Source organism: Venturia canescens, unplaced genomic scaffold (genome assembly GCF_019457755.1).
Source record: "Venturia canescens isolate UGA unplaced genomic scaffold, ASM1945775v1 PGA_scaffold_30__1_contigs__length_68142, whole genome shotgun sequence".
Classification (NCBI taxonomy): domain Eukaryota; kingdom Metazoa; phylum Arthropoda; class Insecta; order Hymenoptera; family Ichneumonidae; genus Venturia; species Venturia canescens.
In genome coordinates, this window is record NW_025108596.1 from 17,501 (window position 1) to 25,000 (window position 7,500).

Genomic DNA, 7,500 nt, shown 5'->3' on the forward strand with positions numbered 1-7,500 from the left:
TACAGAGTCTCTGGGCACAAAACCGCGATGCTTCGTCTACGTAGGCTATCGGGAGAAAGGCGAATTTGGGATCGTCCGAATATCTCGAAAGTTGCGTATCTTGTGAGTTTACTCGTCGCTCTTGACGCGTGTTGCGGTCGAACGGGTAAACGGCGGGCTTGGATGCTCGCTCGAATCTTGAGTCCAATCCCACCGGATCGTCCACGTGTGCGTAACATTTGGTTTAACGAAATTCCCACTGTCCCTATCTCCGACGACGAAGAACCATAATTTCCTTTAGATATCGTCAACGCAAGCATGAGCGAGCTACGTAAAATCTCTCGGTCGGTGGACGCCCGGTGCGGGCGTCGCACGACCGACGAAAAATTTCGCCCAATTTCAAGGTACCTGGGCACGTAGCTGCGCATTTTCCTCGACGCACGCCATCGAGGGAACGAACGTCGTCGGGAGACGTAGCGAAACTCGTCACGTAGGGTCTAACGGGGAAACGAGAAATCCTCGGTCGGTGGACGCCCGGTGCGGGCGTCGCACGACCGACGAAAAAAAGTCAGCACAATTACAGAGTCTCTGGGCACAAAACCGCGACGCTTCGTCTACGTAGGCTATCGGGAGAAAGGCGAATTTGGGATCGTCCGAATATCTCGAAAGTTGCGTATCTTGTGAGTTTACTCGTCGCTCTTGACGCGTGTTGCGGTCGAACGGGTAAACGGCGGGCTTGGATGCTCGCTCGAATCTTGAGTCCAATCCCACCGGATCGTCCACGCGTGCGTAACATTTGGATTAACGAAATTCCCACTGTCCCTATCTCCGACGACGAAGAACCATAATTTCCTTTAGATATCGTCAACGCAAGCATGAGCGAGCTACGTAAAATCTCTCGGTCGGTGGACGCCCGGTGCGGGCGTCGCACGACCGACGAAATATTTCGCCCAATTTCAAGGTACCTGGGCACGTAGCTGCGCATTTTCCTCGGCGCACGCCATCGAGGGAACGAACGTCGTCGGGAGACGTAGCGAAACTCGTCTCGTAGGGTCTAACGGGGAAACGAGAAATCCTCGGTCGGTGGACGCCCCGTGCGGGCGTCGCACGACCGACGAAAAAAAGTCAGCACAATTACAGAGTCTCTGGGCACAAAACCGCGATGCTTCGTCTACGTAGGCTATCGGGAGAAAGGCGAATTTGGGATCGTCCGAATATCTCGAAAGTTGCGTATCTTGTGAGTTTACTCGTCGCTCTTGACGCGTGTTGCGGTCGAACGGGTAAACGGCGGGCTTGGATGCTCGCTCGAATCTTGAGTCCAATCCCACCGGATCGTCCACGTGTGCGTAACATTTGGTTTAACGAAATTCCCACTGTCCCTATCTCCGACGACGAAGAACCATAATTTCCTTTAGATATCGTCAACGCAAGCATGAGCGAGCTACGTAAAATCTCTCGGTCGGTGGACGCCCGGTGCGGGCGTCGCACGACCGACGAAATATTTCGCCCAATTTCAAGGTACCTGGGCACGTAGCTGCGCATTTTCCTCGACGCACGCCATCGAGGGAACGAACGTCGTCGGGAGACGTAGCGAAACTCGTCACGTAGGGTCTAACGGGGAAACGAGAAATCCTCGGTCGGTGGACGCCCGGTGCGGGCGTCGCACGACCGACGAAAAAAAGTCAGCACAATTACAGAGTCTCTGGGCACAAAACCGCGATGCTTCGTCTACGTAGGCTATCGGGAGAAAGGCGAATTTGGGATCGTCCGAATATCTCGAAAGTTGCGTATCTTGTGAGTTTACTCGTCGCTCTTGACGCGTGTTGCGGTCGAACGGGTAAACGGCGGGCTTGGATGCTCGCTCGAATCTTGAGTCCAATCCCACCGGATCGTCCACGTGTGCGTAACATTTGGTTTAACGAAATTCCCACTGTCCCTATCTCCGACGACGAAGAACCATAATTTCCTTTAGATATCGTCAACGCAAGCATGAGCGAGCTACGTAAAATCTCTCGGTCGGTGGACGCCCGGTGCGGGCGTCGCACGACCGACGAAAAATTTCGCCCAATTTCAAGGTACCTGGGCACGTAGCTGCGCATTTTCCTCGACGCACGCCATCGAGGGAACGAACGTCGTCGGGAGACGTAGCGAAACTCGTCACGTAGGGTCTAACGGGGAAACGAGAAATCCTCGGTCGGTGGACGCCCGGTGCGGGCGTCGCACGACCGACGAAAAAAAGTCAGCACAATTACAGAGTCTCTGGGCACAAAACCGCGATGCTTCGTCTACGTAGGCTATCGGGAGAAAGGCGAATTTGGGATCGTCCGAATATCTCGAAAGTTGCGTATCTTGTGAGTTTACTCGTCGCTCTTGACGCGTGTTGCGGTCGAACGGGTAAACGGCGGGCTTGGATGCTCGCTCGAATCTTGAGTCCAATCCCACCGGATCGTCCACGTGTGCGTAACATTTGGTTTAACGAAATTCCCACTGTCCCTATCTCCGACGACGAAGAACCATAATTTCCTTTAGATATCGTCAACGCAAGCATGAGCGAGCTACGTAAAATCTCTCGGTCGGTGGACGCCCGGTGCGGGCGTCGCACGACCGACGAAAAATTTCGCCCAATTTCAAGGTACCTGGGCACGTAGCTGCGCATTTTCCTCGACGCACGCCATCGAGGGAACGAACGTCGTCGGGAGACGTAGCGAAACTCGTCACGTAGGGTCTAACGGGGAAACGAGAAATCCTCGGTCGGTGGACGCCCGGTGCGGGCGTCGCACGACCGACGAAAAAAAGTCAGCACAATTACAGAGTCTCTGGGCACAAAACCGCGACGCTTCGTCTACGTAGGCTATCGGGAGAAAGGCGAATTTGGGATCGTCCGAATATCTCGAAAGTTGCGTATCTTGTGAGTTTACTCGTCGCTCTTGACGCGTGTTGCGGTCGAACGGGTAAACGGCGGGCTTGGATGCTCGCTCGAATCTTGAGTCCAATCCCACCGGATCGTCCACGCGTGCGTAACATTTGGATTAACGAAATTCCCACTGTCCCTATCTCCGACGACGAAGAACCATAATTTCCTTTAGATATCGTCAACGCAAGCATGAGCGAGCTACGTAAAATCTCTCGGTCGGTGGACGCCCGGTGCGGGCGTCGCACGACCGACGAAATATTTCGCCCAATTTCAAGGTACCTGGGCACGTAGCTGCGCATTTTCCTCGACGCACGCCATCGAGGGAACGAACGTCGTCGGGAGACGTAGCGAAACTCGTCTCGTAGGGTCTAACGGGGAAACGAGAAATCCTCGGTCGGTGGACGCCCCGTGCGGGCGTCGCACGACCGACGAAAAAAAGTCAGCACAATTACAGAGTCTCTGGGCACAAAACCGCGATGCTTCGTCTACGTAGGCTATCGGGAGAAAGGCGAATTTGGGATCGTCCGAATATCTCGAAAGTTGCGTATCTTGTGAGTTTACTCGTCGCTCTTGACGCGTGTTGCGGTCGAACGGGTAAACGGCGGGCTTGGATGCTCGCTCGAATCTTGAGTCCAATCCCACCGGATCGTCCACGTGTGCGTAACATTTGGTTTAACGAAATTCCCACTGTCCCTATCTCCGACGACGAAGAACCATAATTTCCTTTAGATATCGTCAACGCAAGCATGAGCGAGCTACGTAAAATCTCTCGGTCGGTGGACGCCCGGTGCGGGCGTCGCACGACCGACGAAATATTTCGCCCAATTTCAAGGTACCTGGGCACGTAGCTGCGCATTTTCCTCGACGCACGCCATCGAGGGAACGAACGTCGTCGGGAGACGTAGCGAAACTCGTCACGTAGGGTCTAACGGGGAAACGAGAAATCCTCGGTCGGTGGACGCCCGGTGCGGGCGTCGCACGACCGACGAAAAAAAGTCAGCACAATTACAGAGTCTCTGGGCACAAAACCGCGACGCTTCGTCTACGTAGGCTATCGGGAGAAAGGCGAATTTGGGATCGTCCGAATATCTCGAAAGTTGCGTATCTTGTGAGTTTACTCGTCGCTCTTGACGCGTGTTGCGGTCGAACGGGTAAACGGCGGGCTTGGATGCTCGCTCGAATCTTGAGTCCAATCCCACCGGATCGTCCACGCGTGCGTAACATTTGGATTAACGAAATTCCCACTGTCCCTATCTCCGACGACGAAGAACCATAATTTCCTTTAGATATCGTCAACGCAAGCATGAGCGAGCTACGTAAAATCTCTCGGTCGGTGGACGCCCGGTGCGGGCGTCGCACGACCGACGAAATATTTCGCCCAATTTCAAGGTACCTGGGCACGTAGCTGCGCATTTTCCTCGACGCACGCCATCGAGGGAACGAACGTCGTCGGGAGACGTAGCGAAACTCGTCTCGTAGGGTCTAACGGGGAAACGAGAAATCCTCGGTCGGTGGACGCCCCGTGCGGGCGTCGCACGACCGACGAAAAAAAGTCAGCACAATTACAGAGTCTCTGGGCACAAAACCGCGATGCTTCGTCTACGTAGGCTATCGGGAGAAACGCGAATTTGGGATCGTCCGAATATCTCGAAAGTTGCGTATCTTGTGAGTTTACTCGTCGCTCTTGACGCGTGTTGCGGTCGAACGGGTAAACGGCGGGCTTGGATGCTCGCTCGAATCTTGAGTCCAATCCCACCGGATCGTCCACGCGTGCGTAACATTTGGATTAACGAAATTCCCACTGTCCCTATCTCCGACGACGAAGAACCATAATTTCCTTTAGATATCGTCAACGCAAGCATGAGCGAGCTACGTAAAATCTCTCGGTCGGTGGACGCCCGGTGCGGGCGTCGCACGACCGACGAAATATTTCGCCCAATTTCAAGGTACCTGGGCACGTAGCTGCGCATTTTCCTCGACGCACGCCATCGAGGGAACGAACGTCGTCGGGAGACGTAGCGAAACTCGTCTCGTAGGGTCTAACGGGGAAACGAGAAATCCTCGGTCGGTGGACGCCCCGTGCGGGCGTCGCACGACCGACGAAAAAAAGTCAGCACAATTACAGAGTCTCTGGGCACAAAACCGCGATGCTTCGTCTACGTAGGCTATCGGGAGAAACGCGAATTTGGGATCGTCCGAATATCTCGAAAGTTGCGTATCTTGTGAGTTTACTCGTCGCTCTTGACGCGTGTTGCGGTCGAACGGGTAAACGGCGGGCTTGGATGCTCGCTCGAATCTTGAGTCCAATCCCACCGGATCGTCCACGTGTGCGTAACATTTGGTTTAACGAAATTCCCACTGTCCCTATCTCCGACGACGAAGAACCATAATTTCCTTTAGATATCGTCAACGCAAGCATGAGCGAGCTACGTAAAATCTCTCGGTCGGTGGACGCCCGGTGCGGGCGTCGCACGACCGACGAAATATTTCGCCCAATTTCAAGGTACCTGGGCACGTAGCTGCGCATTTTCCTCGACGCACGCCATCGAGGGAACGAACGTCGTCGGGAGACGTAGCGAAACTCGTCACGTAGGGTCTAACGGGGAAACGAGAAATCCTCGGTCGGTGGACGCCCGGTGCGGGCGTCGCACGACCGACGAAAAAAAGTCAGCACAATTACAGAGTCTCTGGGCACAAAACCGCGATGCTTCGTCTACGTAGGCTATCGGGAGAAAGGCGAATTTGGGATCGTCCGAATATCTCGAAAGTTGCGTATCTTGTGAGTTTACTCGTCGCTCTTGACGCGTGTTGCGGTCGAACGGGTAAACGGCGGGCTTGGATGCTCGCTCGAATCTTGAGTCCAATCCCACCGGATCGTCCACGTGTGCGTAACATTTGGTTTAACGAAATTCCCACTGTCCCTATCTCCGACGACGAAGAACCATAATTTCCTTTAGATATCGTCAACGCAAGCATGAGCGAGCTACGTAAAATCTCTCGGTCGGTGGACGCCCGGTGCGGGCGTCGCACGACCGACGAAAAATTTCGCCCAATTTCAAGGTACCTGGGCACGTAGCTGCGCATTTTCCTCGACGCACGCCATCGAGGGAACGAACGTCGTCGGGAGACGTAGCGAAACTCGTCACGTAGGGTCTAACGGGGAAACGAGAAATCCTCGGTCGGTGGACGCCCGGTGCGGGCGTCGCACGACCGACGAAAAAAAGTCAGCACAATTACAGAGTCTCTGGGCACAAAACCGCGACGCTTCGTCTACGTAGGCTATCGGGAGAAAGGCGAATTTGGGATCGTCCGAATATCTCGAAAGTTGCGTATCTTGTGAGTTTACTCGTCGCTCTTGACGCGTGTTGCGGTCGAACGGGTAAACGGCGGGCTTGGATGCTCGCTCGAATCTTGAGTCCAATCCCACCGGATCGTCCACGCGTGCGTAACATTTGGATTAACGAAATTCCCACTGTCCCTATCTCCGACGACGAAGAACCATAATTTCCTTTAGATATCGTCAACGCAAGCATGAGCGAGCTACGTAAAATCTCTCGGTCGGTGGACGCCCGGTGCGGGCGTCGCACGACCGACGAAATATTTCGCCCAATTTCAAGGTACCTGGGCACGTAGCTGCGCATTTTCCTCGACGCACGCCATCGAGGGAACGAACGTCGTCGGGAGACGTAGCGAAACTCGTCTCGTAGGGTCTAACGGGGAAACGAGAAATCCTCGGTCGGTGGACGCCCCGTGCGGGCGTCGCACGACCGACGAAAAAAAGTCAGCACAATTACAGAGTCTCTGGGCACAAAACCGCGATGCTTCGTCTACGTAGGCTATCGGGAGAAACGCGAATTTGGGATCGTCCGAATATCTCGAAAGTTGCGTATCTTGTGAGTTTACTCGTCGCTCTTGACGCGTGTTGCGGTCGAACGGGTAAACGGCGGGCTTGGATGCTCGCTCGAATCTTGAGTCCAATCCCACCGGATCGTCCACGTGTGCGTAACATTTGGTTTAACGAAATTCCCACTGTCCCTATCTCCGACGACGAAGAACCATAATTTCCTTTAGATATCGTCAACGCAAGCATGAGCGAGCTACGTAAAATCTCTCGGTCGGTGGACGCCCGGTGCGGGCGTCGCACGACCGACGAAATATTTCGCCCAATTTCAAGGTACCTGGGCACGTAGCTGCGCATTTTCCTCGACGCACGCCATCGAGGGAACGAACGTCGTCGGGAGACGTAGCGAAACTCGTCACGTAGGGTCTAACGGGGAAACGAGAAATCCTCGGTCGGTGGACGCCCGGTGCGGGCGTCGCACGACCGACGAAAAAAAGTCAGCACAATTACAGAGTCTCTGGGCACAAAACCGCGATGCTTCGTCTACGTAGGCTATCGGGAGAAAGGCGAATTTGGGATCGTCCGAATATCTCGAAAGTTGCGTATCTTGTGAGTTTACTCGTCGCTCTTGACGCGTGTTGCGGTCGAACGGGTAAACGGCGGGCTTGGATGCTCGCTCGAATCTTGAGTCCAATCCCACCGGATCGTCCACGTGTGCGTAACATTTGGTTTAACGAAATTCCCACTGTCCCTATCTCCGACGACG